Below are 15775 nucleotides of genomic sequence, written 5' to 3' on the forward strand. Positions count from 1 at the left end.
TCACCTGCCAGAAGTGTAGACTACTGGCTCTTTTAGAAGAAAAGGTGCGGGGACTGGAAGAAAGAATTGCGACATTAAAACTCATCAAGGAAAATTAAGACTTCCTGGACAGAACAGAAGCGTCACTACTGGTCACGGAAAGTGAAGGAAGTGTCAGAGAACCTCCAGAGGCAGACAAGTGGAGGCAAGTGACCAAAAGAAGCAAGAAGACCATGGAGACACCACCAACCACACAACTGAGAAACAGATTCCAAGGACTTGTGGAGGACGAAGATGGCACACCTAAGGATGAGACACTACCAGCAAGCAAAAAAAAAAAGAGCACCCAGAAACACCCAGAAGCGACAAGAAAAAGGACAGCCAAGAAGGGAAGAAGAGTGGTGGTGGTGGGAGACTCACTACTGGGAGGAACAGAAGCCGCTATCTGCAGACCGGACATAACCGCAAGAGAAGTATGCTGCCTCCCAGGTGCGAAGATCAAGGATGTTACCGATAGGATACCGAAGCTCATCAGTTCCAAGGATGTCCACCCATTTCTTCTGATACATGTTGGCACCAATGACACGGCAAGGAAGGACCTACCGACAGTCTGCAAGCACTTTGAAGCATTGGGGAAGAAAGTAAAAGAACTGGATGCGCAGGTAGTTTTTTCTTCTATCCTTCCAGTAGACGGGCATGGCGTCAGGAGATGGAACAGGATCCTTGATGTGAACAACTGGCTGAGACGATGGTGCAGACAACAAGGATTTGGATTCCTGGACCACGGTGTGAATTACCTCTATGACGGACTCCTTGCCAGAGACGGACTACACCTCAACAAACCCGGGAAACACACATTCGCCAGGAGACTCGCAACACTCATCAGGAGGCCGTTAAACTAGAAGAAGAGGGGATGGGAAGAAAAATGCCGGACACGAACATGAAACCAGAGAACATACTAATGAAAGATATGAAGTGCTACAAAGAAGGTCCAAGACAAGATACTTGGAAGGGAGGTAAGAAAATTTCTAATACAATCCACAGGGAGAAGATTGGAACAAAACAAAATCGTGTAAACTGCGTGCTAGCAAATGCCAGAAGCCTGACAAACAAGATGGATGAACTGGAAGCAGAAATATCTACAGGTAACTATGACATAGTGGGAATAACCGAGACATGGTTAGATGAAAGCTATGACTGGGCAGTTAACTTACAGGGTTACAGTCTGTTTAGAAGGGATCGAAGAAATAGGAAAGGGGGTGGAGTCTGTCTATATGTAAAGACGTGTCTAAAGCCTACAATACGGGAGGATGTATGGGAGGGAAATGAGGAAGTCGAGTCCTAATGGGTGGAGATACATGGGGCAAAAAACAATAATAAAATTATCTTAGGAGTCTGTTATAAACCACCAAATATAGCAGAAGCCATGGAAAGTCTATTAATGAGACAAAAAGACGAAGTAGCAAAAAATAATGAGGTGATTATTATACGGGACTTCAACTACCCCGATATAGACTGGGAAACCGAAAGCTGTAGATCTCAGAAAGGAAACAGGTTTCTGTCAATTATCAAAGACAATTATTTGTCACAACTTGTGCAGGAACCAACTAGAGGGACGGCCCTTTTAGACTTAATATTAACTAACAGGCCAGACAGAATAACTGAGGTGCGGGTCGGGGGGCACCTGGGAAATAGTGACCACAACACTATACAATTCCACATGTGCTTCAGTAGGGTGCCCAGCAAGGGAGTCACAAAAACACTGAACTTCAGGAGGGCAAAGTTTGATCAGTTAAGAGATGCCCTTCACCTTATAGCCTGGGATAGTATCTTTAGTAATAGGAGCACGGATAGAAAATGGGAAATTTTCAAAACAGTCCTACATAGTCACTGCAGAAGGTACATACCTTTTGGGAATAAAAGGGCTAGGAATAGGAGGAAGCCAATGTTGCTAAATAAGGAAGTCAAGAGGGCAATGAAAAACAAAAAAAGGGCTTTCGGTAAACTTAAACAAGAAGGCAGCGAGGAAGTGCTAATATCTTATAGGGAAAAAAACAAAATCCGTAAGAAACAAATAAGAATAGCAAAAGAGGAGACAGAGAGACTAATTGCCAAGGAAAGTAAAACGAATCCCAAACTGTTCTTTAACTATATAAACAGTAAAAGGATTAAAACTGATAGAGTTGGCCCATTGAAAAATAACCTGGGTAAAATCATAGAGGGCGATGAGGGTAAAGCAAACCTACTCAATAGATTCTTCTCCACTGTTTTCACAAAAGAAAACAATTTATCGGAGGAAATGCAGAGTGATAAAGCAAACCCTTCGCTAAATATCACCCACCTAACCCAGGAGGAAGTTCAGAAACGCCTAAATAATATCAAAATAGAAAAGTCACCAGGCCCAGATGACATACACCCCCGGGTACTAAAAGATTTAAGTAATGTGATAGACAGGCCGCTGTATCTTATATTCAAGCACTCTTTATGGACAGGGACTGTCCCACTAGACTGGCGCCAAGCAAATGTGGTACCAATATTCAAAAAGGGGTCTAAAAGTGACCCTGGGAACTATAGACCAGTAAGCTTAACGTCTGTTGTGGGTAAATTGTTTGAAGGATTTCTTAGAGATGCTATTGTAGAATATCTTAATGATAATAACTGTCTAACTCCATATTAACATGGATTCATGAGGGATCGCTCCTGCCAAACAAACCTGATCGCCTTCTACGAGGAGGTGAGCTCACAGCTGGACCGGGGAGAGTCAGTGGATGTTGTATACCTTGACTTCTCCAAAGCGTTTGATACCGTGCCACACAAAAGGTTGGTATATAAAATGAGCATGCTTGGTCTGGGGGATAATGTGTGCAAGTGGGTAAATAGCTGGCTGAGTGATAGAAAGCAGAGGGTGGTTATCAATGGAGTAAGCTCAGGGTGTGTCAGGGTTACTAGCGGGGTGCCTCAAGGGTCTGTCTTGGGCCCTATATTATTTAATAGATTTATTAATGATCTAGTGGAAGGGATGCATAGTAAAATAGCAATATTTGCAGATGATACTAAACTTTATAAAGTAGTTAATACAGATGAGGATAGGGCACAGCTACAGGAGGATTTAGATAAATTGGGGAGTTGGGTCAAAAAATGGCAAATGGGGTTCAATGCCGATAAATGTAAGGTCATGCACATGGGAAAGAAAAACAGCAGTCACCCACACATATTAAATGGGAAATCGTTGGGGAAATCTGACATGGAGAAGGACCTGAGCGTCTTGGGTAACAGCAAATTAAATTGGAGTGCCCAGTGTCAGGCAGCAGCTGCGAAGGCAAATAGAGTCATGGCATGCATCAGAAGAGGAAGAGGGGCATATGATGAGAACATTGTTCTTCCTCTGTATAAAGCGCTGCCGCACTTAGAATATTGTGCACAGTTCTGGGCTCCGGTGCTCAGGAAAGACATATTGGAGCTAGAGAGGGTACAAAGGAGGGCGACTAAGGTAATAAAGGGAATGGAGGGACTAGAATACCCAGAGAGGTTGTCAAAATTAGGCCTATTTACGTTGGAAAAGAGAAGGCTTAGGGGAGACCTCATAAACATGTATAAATACATCAGGGGGCAGTACAGAGATCTCTCCCATGACCTGTTTATACCAAGGATGGTGACAAAGACGAGGGGGCACACTATGCGTCTGGAGGAAAGGAGGTTCCTGCACCAGCATAGAAGGGGATTCTTTACGGTCAGAGCCGTGAGACTCTGGAACTCTCTGGGAGAGGAAGTGGTGATGTCCAACTCACTTAATGAGTTCAAGAGAGGCCTGGACGTCTTTCTTGAGAACAATAAAATTACATCTTATGCTTAATGATAGTTAATTAATCCAGGGATTTAATCTGACTGCCAGATTGGAGTCGGGAAGTGAATTTTTCCTCAATGATGTAAATTGGCCTATACCGCATGGGTTTTTTTTGCCTTCCCCTGGATCAACGCTGCGGAATAGCTGCAGTGCACAAGAAATAGGCTGAACTGTATGGACGCTTGTCTTTTTTCGGCATTATAAACTATGTAAACTATGTAAGGTACTTCCTTCTTTACCCGATAAAATTGTGTTGGATATGCCCTATTTGCTGAAACATAATCCTACCATCAAATGGGAGACTCTCAAAGTTAAGTCTTGGGAGAATATTTGTTTTTCTAATTGTTTATCTAAATCCCTGTCATCTATGAGATCTCTTTCCGATTTGGTTCGGGACTCTTGAGGATGTTTTTTTCTAATAGAAGGTGAAGTTCTTTCCCTACATAGGTCTTATGATTGTGCTCAGATGGATCCTGTTAAGGCACAAGCCGTCTTTGATTGGGTACAACCAACTAATTGTAAAGCTTCACAGAAGTTCTTAGGAGTTGTTAATCTTTATCATAGGTTCATTAACCTCTTTCTAATGGGATATGTAATAATACGCCCCTGTGCCCAGGGCCTTATGGACCAGGTACATATTATTACGTCTCACAGATTGTGCCCGCACAGAGGCTGTGCGGGTATGATCGCCGCTGGGTGTCAGCTGGTTTTGACAGCTGACACCCGACACTCAGTGCCAGGAGCAGTGCCTGCAACTTTTCCGGCACTTTAACCCCCTAAATGCTGCGATCGCAGCGCAGTGCATGATAAAACTATATTTTGTCTGCAGGGCTGACAGGTTATTAGGTATAACCTTATAGCAGAAAGTGAAATTCCAATAGTGGGACTAAATAAAAAGTAAAAAAAAGTTATAAAAATATTTAAAAACAAAATAAAAAAAAAATAGAGAGAGACTGTTTTAAGGCATTTTTATTACTTACTGCAGAGTCAAAAGTTTGCATACATTTCATTAGTATTTGGTACCATTGGCCTTAAACTAAATGACAAGGGTCAAACGTTTGGGATATTCTTCCACAAGTGTGGCACCCCCGGAGTCCTGTTTTCACAGTGGCATTGCCTCCTTCACAAGAGGTGATGCCATGCCTGGAAGCAAGCAGGGGTCCCCTAATCAGGTATACTAACATAAAACACGTTCCAGGCTCCAGACCAGCAAGGGGAGCTCCTCCCTTTAGCAACTGGGATCTGGAGGCGGGGTTAGTTAGACTTAGTGAGAGGAGTTGAAGTCAGGACGTTGAAGAGGAAAGACCTAGGGAGTGAAGCTGCATGGCAGTTCACCCCTGAGGATAGGAGCACGGAAGAACCGGACACCGGAGTCCGAGGTTGTGGGGCACCGAAGGCCCAGCAGCAGAAACCGGAGGGCAGGAGACTGCAGGTCTCCTGGCCCCACCTGATGCCCGGAGGCTCAGCAGCACCGCAGGGCCCAGCACCGCCACGTGGGAGCAATGCATCAGCAAGGCCCGAGCTGCCTGCCATACAGGTGAGCACAAGGACGTTGTACTCAGGGACGAGGGTCACAGCACAGCTACAAGCAGCAGGGCCAGAGAGATTAGTGCAAAAGGGAAGGCCTACAACTCCACCTGGCAAGGTGGATTCCTTACTTGCTTCCAGGCTGCCCGGACTTTCACTTCTAGCCAGCACCGGTGTCCCGGTCTGCCTAATCACCACAAGTAAACATAAGAGGAAACCGCCATTGAGTTGTGGACTGATTATTAACTGCGCCATCACACCTGCACTACAACGCCCAGCATCACCTATAACATCTACAACATTTATACACTGCCCTGGAGCTAAGCTCTACCTGTGGAGAGCCAAACCAACTCTGCTGCATTAAACACCAGCTTCAAAGGACCTGTGCTGCAGCGGAGACTACCTATAGCCGCATACCACAGGTGGCGTCACGAATTGCATACATAAAAAACTCTAAAATCCCCCTTTTTACTGCCGCCCTGGGTCACGGACCGGATCACCGCCACTGTGACATCACCCCTAGCAATGACCGGCCCGGCACCGAGTACCCCACGGCCCAGGGTGCGCGTCAACTTGGAGTTACGAACAGGTTCACATGCCCGTTATAACCGGGTCCTGTGTGCCATAGACGTTACTAAACGTTGTTATCACGTGATTTGCCGCCCGCCGAGGGGAAGCAAGAAACCCCGTTCCGGAACCGCCGGGTAAGAGATCCTTCCGCCTGCAGAGCAGCATACTGGTAGGGCAGCAGACGCCAAGGCCCTGGCTGAGGTTCACTAGGGGGAAGGAAGATGCCCAGCATGGGAGAAGATTCAGCCGCGGGCTTAGCCACTGTAATGCCGTTATTAATGCCATATATACCGGGGGCGGCGTAGTTGCCCCAGTACTCAGGGGAGTCGCACACCTTGAACGACTTTGAGGAGAGACTGCGCAGTTTGTTTAAAGTGTACCCCCTGTCTGAGGAGCAAAAAGTCAGCATCCTCATAGGACAGCTAATCGGTGCAGCCCAGAGAGAGGTGAAGTCCTGGTCGGGCTGGGACAAAGGCACTGTCAAGGAAATACTGGCCTGGTTGAAGGATACCTTTGACACCCACACCGCAGCAGAAATTAAAATGAAGTTCAACGGGTGCAAACAAAGGGTGCAGGACAGTGTACAGGACTATGCTCTAAACCTGTTGGAGGCGCTGCAGGCCATCAAACAGGTAGACCCCGACAGTGTGCGAGATGAGGACAGATTGCTGACTGAGCAGTTTATTGAGGGGCTCCTGTCTGGCGCTCACAGGACACAGCTGCGCATTATGGCTCTGCAAAACACTGATCTGGACTTTGCGCAATTTAAAGACCGAGCCATCCGGGTGCTGCGAGAACCAACCCCAGGCGGCACTACATCCCTCCAGTGTCCAGCTATCACATACCACCAGGAGGTGGTGTCCTTTCCCCCAGCACCTGTGGAGGCTGACGCGCAGACCCTAGACAATGACCCATCTGCAGACCTACGCCTTCAGGTCCAGGAGCTGACCAAAATTGTGGCTACACTAACTGAAAACATGCAGGCCATGCAAGTGTCTCCAAAGGAAAAGATCCAGCTGGCTTCCAGTCCAGATGACGTCCCATGGCGATGACAGAGAAGAATTCCACCGACCAGAGGTAGGAACAGCGATTGCTACGACCAGGATGGACAACCCATCTGCTGACGCTGTCAAAAGGCGGGGCACTTTGCAAGATTCTGTAATTTAAACGAGCAACCCCTGGGGCAGAGGGCCAACCCCCAGGAGTAAGGCGACCAGGCCCACAAAGCTGGCGAGACAAGTACGTGGGAGGACAACCGGTCCTACCTGTCGTGCTTGATGGCATCCCGATGAACGCACTGCTGGACACTGGGTCCCAGGTGACAACGATGCCATATATCCTTTATAAACAATACTGGACTGATTCAGACATTACCCGCCGTCCAGATGAACATCTTAGTATCTATGCCTGCAATCGTCAGCCCTTGCCTCAGGTGGGGTATAAAGAGGTGACCATAAAAGTTGGCAAAGTAGAATTGCCATCACAAGGAATGATTATTGTTGATATTGATAGCCGAGAAAGTCATCCTATGATAACCTTAGGGACCAATGTGATAGAAAATTGTCTTGGGGAAATTATTCTTTTGTTGCAACAGGTCACAGAGACTGCCAGTTCCAGTCAGCAGCGAGTTCTGCAGAAGGAAATCAGAGCCCTGATGAAAATACAACAGGTAGAGCTGTCTGGTGGAGAAGTTAGCAGTGTCAGAATGAGTGATCCATTCCCCATTGCAGTGCCCCCTAGAAGTGAAATGTTAATATGGTGTCGGGCAGCAATCGGTCTCAGGGGTCAAGATTATCAGGCCCTGGTAGAACCCATGTACTCTGATAGTAGGCCCACCATCTTGACAGCCAGGGGGGTAGTTGATGTCCACAAGGGGAGAGTACTGATACGCATCCTGAATTGTGGGGAGAAAGAGGTCCATTTATCCCGGTATGCTACCCTTGCTAAGCTATTCACTGTCAGTAAAAACACAATAAAGGCAGTGGAACCCTTGCCTCCATCCAAGGGTCTTCAGCAAACACCCACTAAACTTTGGGCAGGTAAAAGGGGTCCAATATCATATCCCCACAGGAGATCATCCGCCCATTAAAGAGAGGTACCGGCCTGTACCCCCAGCTCACTATCAATGTGCCAAAGGAATGTTACGGGAGATGAAGGAGGCTGGGGTGATCAGAGATAGTTGTAGCCCCTGGGCAGCTCCATTAGTTCTCGTTAGAAAGAAGGATGGTACAATGAGGATGTGTGTTGATTACAGGCAGATTAACCGTATTACACATAAGGACGCCTACCCATTACCCAGAATTGAGGAATCATTAGCAGCATTGAGATCAGCTAACTATTTCTCCACTTTGGATCTCACCAGTGGGTACTGGCAGGTTCCTGTGGCAGAGGCGGACAGAGAAAAGACCGCGTTTACAACACCAATGGGCCTCAGCGAGTTCAACTGCATGCCATTCGAGCTCTGCAACACCCCAGGGACCTTCCAGCGGTTAATGGAGTGTTGCCTAGGACACAAAAACTTCGAAACTGTCCTGCTGGACCTAGATGATGTAACTGTCTACTCAAAGACATATAAAGACCACCTGGAGCACCTGGCCGAGGTGTTTGAAGCCCTATCTGGTTATGGCCTGAAAGTAAAGCGTCCAAGTGCCACCTGTTGAAGCCCAAAGTGCAGTATCTAAGTCATGTGGTAAGCGCCGAAGGTGTAGCACCAGACCCTGACAAAAGTCACTGTGATCAAGGACTGGCCAAGACCCTCCACTATCAAGGAAGTGCAGCAGTTCCTCGGGCTGGTAGGCTACTACAGGAGATTCATCAAGGGTTTCACCAAGATAGTGGCACTAGCAGGACCTCTTAGTTATCCAGTCCAAGAAGGCCAAGATCCCGAAACCTCCATTCAAATGGGGTAAACCAGAAGACGAATCTTTCACTCGCCTGAAAATGGCTCTTACTGGAGACGAAGTCCTGGCCTACCCCTGTGAGGAGCTGCCAATTTTCTAAAGACTGATACTCCGGGCCACGGAGATGGAGCGGGCGGCAGTGTTAAACAAATTTCTGGGTGTGCATGTAGCGATTCCCCCACCCGCCCCAGTGCAGAGGACAATGGATAACAGGAGAGAGGGGCCTACATCTTTAAGGTACCGGGATATACCACAGTTCAATGAGGACTCCTCGGATATTGATGAACATCTCCGCTTATTTGAGAACCTCTGCCTCCTGCATGAGGTGTCAGTCAGTGATTGGCCCAGATATTTGAGTGTTGGCCTGACTGAAAAAGCAAGAGAAGCTTTTAATAACTTGTCTTCGGTGGATCAGAGATGTTACTCTACCATTTGCAGTGCATTGCTAGAGAGGTATGCCGTCACGCCGGAAACCTACCGGAGGAAGTTTCGGGAGGCTGACAAGCCCGCTGCACACACACATTGGGAGTTTGCCAACACACTACGTATGGCATGCACTCGGTGGATAGAAGGACTGAGGGCTCAGGAAGCAGAAAATGTAATGGATATAATCATGTTGGAACAATTTACGTCAAAGCTCCCAGGTAATTTGAAAGAATGGGTGGCAGATAGAAAACCACTCAGCCTGGATAAGGCTGCAAGATTGGCGGATGATTGGTCTGCTAATCGACCAGGGCAACGTGGAAGTACAGCCCCAGTGAGTCAGGAACAGGATTTTACAGGGAGGCCACCGAGACCCATGGATCGGCCAGATGAGGAACTGCAGGGAGTTCAGACTTCACAAAGAGGGGAAGGTTGCCCAAGCCCCCAAGTACGGCCCGTGTTGGGGCGAGGAAGGCTTAACTGCCATAACTGTGGACGCATGGGACACTTTGCCAGGGAATGCTGGGAACGTTCTAGCCCACATCACAACCTAGGACGAGGATTGGTGTGCCACTGGGCCAATGTCGCAACCCAAAGCCAAAGACCGGTTCTCACTGCTTCAGCCGAGAGGGAGCTGCACTATCTGCAGACTAACCCCCCACCTGTGGTGAGTAATACACAAAATGCGATGACTGTTACAATGAAGGAATGTAATCTGGGGAAGGTAAATTACATCAGGGAGGAGGCCCAGGGACTTCGGGACACTGGATCTACCCTCACTCTGGTCAGCCCAGATACTGTCCCCCCAGAGCTTCCTTTACCAGGCCGCCAAGTGACCACCCCCCTAACTGGGTGTCAGCACTTTGGGGTTGGTAGCAATGGATACAAGTTTGGTTATCATTGGGCACGTGTGTAGTTTCCCAGGACAAACTGGGGATCAGGGGGGGGATATGGAGGACCCCGCGGAAAGGACAGACCCCTGATCCAGCGAACTAAATACAGAGTCCTTGTCTTCGGTCTTCCCCCATCGGGAAGTTGGCAGGATCTGAAAGACCATATGAGAGAAGCTGGAAATGTCTATTACACTGACGTATACCAGAGTGGAATGGGGACTGTGGAGTATATTCGCAAGGACGACATGGAATATGCTTTGAGGAAACTGGATGATACAGAGTTTCGTTCTCATAAAGGTGAGACCTCTTACATTCGTGTCCGTGCTGAAAAAGTGGGGGAGTGTGAGGACCTGGCCACTTTGTAAATACTTTTCCAGCACTAAGCACCCCTTTTTGTCAATCTTAATTTTGTATTTTGTAAGAAATTTGCTTGCTGTGTTTTGTTAGTGATTTGTTTGCTCATCAGTTCAACCTCAGGTATCTATTCCATTCAGTGACCATATCTCCGAGACCTTGGGCCATTGTTCTCTCCATCACCACAGGTAGTCTCACATGCAAACCCAGGGGATTGGTTTTACCTGAGAAAATATCTCCACTAAGGCACAGTTAGCTGGGGGAGGGGTGAGCTCTTCTGCTGATTCAGGGGGCTGAACCCTGTGCAGGAGAAAGAGAAGATTAATTGCTAGTCGGACTGAGAGCTGGGTGGTATCATGGGCTGCGGTCGTGATATCCATCATCCAAAGGAGCATATGCTGTGACTGCCAATATACTGGCTGGAGATACAAAAAGCTGTGGGCCAACCAGAAGTTGGGGGACAGTGGGTATCACCTGGTACGGAGCAGTGGAACTACTGATCCCAGGTTGGAAACTCAAGGACTAAGAGAATTGCCTGTTGGACATTTACCAGGAATTGCTGTTCACCGCGGTCGGAAGGAATAAAACTAATTGCATCGATAACCTGCCTAGGTGATTATTAAAATCCACGAACGCACATCTTTACAAGTGTACCTAGATGATGTAACTGTCTACTCAAAGACACATGAAGACCACCTGGAGCACCTGGCCGAGGTGTTCGAAGCCCTATCTGGTTATGGCCTGAAAGTAAAGCGTCCAAGTGCCACCTGTTGAGGCCCAAGGTGCAGTACCTAGGTCATGTGGTAAGCGCCGAAGGTGTAGCACCAGACCCTGAAAAAGTCACTGTGATCAAGGACTGGCCAAGACCCTCCACTATCAAGGAAGTGTGGAAGTTCCTTGGGCTGGTAGGCTACTACAGGAGATTCATCAAGGGTTTCACCAAGATAGCGGCACCCATGCAGGACCTCTTAGTGGGCCAGTCCAAGAAGGCCAAGAACCCGAAACCTCCATTCAAATGGGTTAAACCTGAAGATGAATCTTTTACTCGACTGAAAATGGCTCTTACTGGAGATGAAGTCCTGGCCTACCCCCACTATGGCCAACCCTTTATACTTCATACTGATGCAAGCAAAGTGGGATTGGGAGCGGTGCTGTCCCAGGTACATAAAGGCAGAGAAAGAGTGATTGCCTACGCCAGCAGGAAGCTCCATCCCACGGAAAGGAACCCCTACAACTATAGTTCCTTCAAGTTGGAGTTTTTAGCCATAGTCTGGGCTGTAACAGAGCGCTTCAAACATTACCTCGCCTCCTCCAGATTTACAGTCTTCACTGACAACAACCCGCTGATGCATATGGAGACTGCGAAGCTTGGTGCCCTAGAGCAACGATGGATGGCCCGACTGTCTAACTACGAGTTTACCATCAAGTATCAGGCAGGGCATAAAAACACTAATGCTGATGCGCTGTCCAGGATGCCCAACTTGCAAGATGGGGGAGAAGACCCGGAAGATCTGAAGGAGATAGAGCTACCCTCTTTCCATCATCACGGGGTGACCCAGTGCTCCCACTGTGTGAGGGACAAGCGCTCTGACAGCAGAGAGGCCACGTTCAACCCATTGCCCCATCATGGATGGGCAAAGACGCAGGATAGCAACCCAGCTGTTCGCCTGGTAAAGGAGTTGCTGACACAAGCTGACTCGCACCCTGATCCAGATGCTCAACAGGAGACCCAACAGTTGTGGAAGGAGAAAGGCAAACTGTTCATCTACTAGGGAAAGCTGTGTCGAAGAATCATCAACTCCCAGAAAACAAACTGGTCTGGCAGGTGGTAGTCCTGAGTAGTGTTGAGCCACCCCCGTAGTGTTCGGGTTCGGTTCGGTTCGTCGAACACCGGGATGTTCGAGGAACTGTTCGTCGAACTGTTCGTCGAACACCTTAGAACACCGTCGAACATCGTTAAAACCAATGGCAGGCAAACAAAAACACATAGAAACACATAGAAAACACCTTCAAAGGTGTCCAAAAGCTGACAAACTGCTCAGAAGACGCTCTCTTTAAAAAAGCCGGCCGGCAATTCAGCAGCGGCATACACCGGTACCCGACAATTTAGACAAGAAGGAATAGAGCATCACACATAGATTAGATAGATAGAAACATGTCAGTCACACATATAAGAAGCACAGTGACAGTGTTGCTTACTGTACTTGTCATTTAGTGTAAAGGATTTATTTAAAAAAATAATAGTGTTTTCATGCACCATCTCTTTAAAAAAGCCGGCCGGCAATTCAGCAGCGGTACCCGACAATTTATAACAGAAAGAATAGAGCTTCACACATAGATAGATATAAACATGCCAATCACATATATAATAAGTACAGTGATAGTGTTGGTTACTGTACTTGTCATTTAGTGTAAAGGATTGATTTAAAAAAATAATAGTGTTTTCATGCACCGTCTCTTTAAAAAAGCCTGCCGGCAATTCAGCATCTGTACCCGACAATTTATAACAGACAGATAGAGCATCACACATAGATTAGATAGATAGAAACATGTCAGTCACATATATATGAAGTACAGTGACAGTGTTGATTACTGTACTTGTCATTTAGTGTTAAAATAAAGGATTTATTAAAAAAAAAATTGGCGTGGGGTTCCCCTTAATTTTAGTCTCTAGCGGAGGTTAAGCAGACGGCTGGGGCAGATGTTTGAAGCCTGGGAAGGGGGTAATACTCATGGAGCTTCCTAGGCTACTAATATCAGCCCCCAGCTGAATACCTAGCCTTTACTAGCTATTAAAATGGGGGAACCCCCCAAAAAAATGACGTGGGGTCCCCCCTATTTTAATAGCTAGCAAAGGCTAGGCAGACAGCTGGGGGCTGATATTAATAGCCCAGGAAGGGTACCATGAATATTGGCCCCCTCCCAGGCTAGAAACACCAGCCGTCAGCCGCCCCAGAAATGGCGCATCCATAGGATACGCCAATTCTGGCACTTAGCCTCGCTCTTCCACGCTGCCCTGGTGCGGTGGCAGTGGGGTAATAGGGCTGGGGTTGATGTCAGCTTATAATGCCAGCTGACATCAAGCCCAGGTTAGTAATGGAGAGGTGTCTATAAGACACCCCCATTACTAACCCCATAGTCAAAGTTAAAAAAAAAAACACAAACACCCAGAATAAAGTCCTTTAATTGAAATAAACACACAATTCTTTATTGTTCTAAATTAAACCATACTTACCATCACGCCCATTCCAGCTGAAGCCAATGTCTTCTGCAATAAAAGTAAAATAATAAAGCAACCTCATCCTTACCTTTCCATGGTTCCCAGACAGCTTCAGCTCTGCTACATCGAGATGACAGGCTGGACCGCAGCAGAAAGCTGCCATCCAGCCTGTCATCCCGCAGACACTGAGAAGCACAGGCATGCTTGCGCTCCTCAGTGTCTCGCTGTGACGGCATCCAGACGAGCCGAGGTCATGTCCAATGAACTCAGCTCACCTCATGTACGTCACTGACAGCGTGGAAGAATTCTCCTGCACTCAGCACTTCAGCGTGAGAATTCTCCCAAGCTGTCAGTGACGTACATGAGGTCAGCTGAGTTCAATGGACATGAATGAGCTCACCTCATGCACGTCACTGACAGCGTGGGAAAATTCTCCTGCACTCAGCGCTTCAGCGTGAGAATTTTCCCACGCTGTCAGTGACGTGCATGAGGTGAGCTCATTCATGTCCAATGAACTCGGCTCACCTCATGCACGTCACTGACAGCGTGGGAAAATTCTCACGCTGAAGCACTGAGTGCAGGAGAATTCTCCCACGCTGTCAGTGACGTGCATGAGGTGAGCCGAGTTCATTGTGTGACACCCCAGGGGTCTGGTTGCCACAGTGATAGAGATGTTATGTCTGAGAGCAGGTGGGAGGTCCTTTGGTCAGGGATCCTGTGCATGCCACACCTCCTGCCCAGTCTTGGGAGGGGAAGAACTTCCCCTATATAAACCCGGGGCTGAAGCAGGGTTAGGAGTCAAGGAGAGTAGAGACAAGAGACAGTCATAGGAAGAAACAGCTGGAGCTCAGTGGGAGCAATACTACTACGAGTCAGGGGCTGGCAGCTGCAGAGCTCGCCCTGACTGAGAAGCTTTCTTACCGGACCCGGCGTCCGAGGCTGTGGGGACTAACTCTTACCCAGCAGCAGAAGCCGACCGGCAGGGGATTTCAGGTCCTCAGGCCCAGAAACCTGAAGGCACGGTCACACGTGTGGGACCAGCACCGCCATCGTGGAGCGGAAGCCAATAGAAGGCCCCGAGTCACCGGCCATACGGGTGAGCACCACACGGTACACTCAGGGACGTGGGCTACTTATATCCGCTCATAGCAAGGTAGCCAGAAGAGTACAATCAGTTTGGGAGGCCTACAACTCCGCCTGGCCAGGGGAGATCCCATCTGCTCAAGGACTGACCAGGCCCCGTTCGCTAGCAAGTACTAGTACCCGGGAGGGTCTATCGTTGTTACCAGTAAAGACCCTGAATTACACCGCACCGTCTCTGAGTGGTTCCTGCTACCCCCATCTTCCACGTCGGCTGCCCTGAGGCCATACCCCTCCCGTTGGGGGTTATACTATCACGCTGCACAATTCTACACCGGCCTCAGCGGTCTGCCCTGCAGCGGCAGCTCCATAGCTGCAAATCAACGGGTGGCGTAGTCGACACTCAAATAACATCTATCAAGACTGCCACACACTGAGTCTGACCCCCTGGGCACGGACCGGGTCCCCGCCACTCGGAGACTACAACCCTCATCTGATCCGGTTCCGGGTAAGCCCCCGTGCGCGAGACGCTGCGCGACACAGCAGGCCCAGGGGCGCGTCAACTTTGGCGTAGTCGGCAGGATTTCGTGCCCGCAACCACCGGGTACTGCGTGCCTGAAAAGCAAAGACTGTTCAAACTTACCAGTGGTGAGGTTTCCCGCCATCCGGCGCCATCTTCTGCCTTCTTCCCACCATCCGCGAAGTTTTCCCGCCATCCGGCGCCATCTTCGGCCTTCTTCCCGCCATCCGTGGAGTTTTCCCGCCATTGGACGCCATCTTGAGGATGCCGCGCGGGAAGAAGAGGGGCGTGGACTTCGAAAGCGCGCGAGAACTGAAGCCCCGCCTCACGTCCGGACGTTGCGTAAGGTCCTGGAAGGAGCCCAGCAGACGCCGACGTCACCGGAGCGCGACGGAAGGTCCTCAACCCTGACGATCTACTGCGGAGCCGCGGCCTACGGAACAGGATCATCGCAAGGTAGGCCAC

At 48.6% G+C, this 15775-nt stretch overlaps 1 protein-coding gene across 2 annotated transcripts in view; it reads right to left on the bottom strand.

The window, feature by feature from the left end:
• Positions 1-15775, bottom strand: part of RASD2 (RASD family member 2) — a 202272-nt gene that overhangs the window by 105028 nt on the left and 81469 nt on the right. The window lies entirely within an intron of this gene.

Source organism: Phyllobates terribilis, unplaced genomic scaffold (genome assembly GCF_046119375.1).
Source record: "Phyllobates terribilis strain yellow unplaced genomic scaffold, ASM4611937v1 Scaffold_8__6_contigs__length_399053987, whole genome shotgun sequence".
In the NCBI taxonomy this organism is placed as follows: Eukaryota; Metazoa; Chordata; class Amphibia; order Anura; family Dendrobatidae; genus Phyllobates; species Phyllobates terribilis.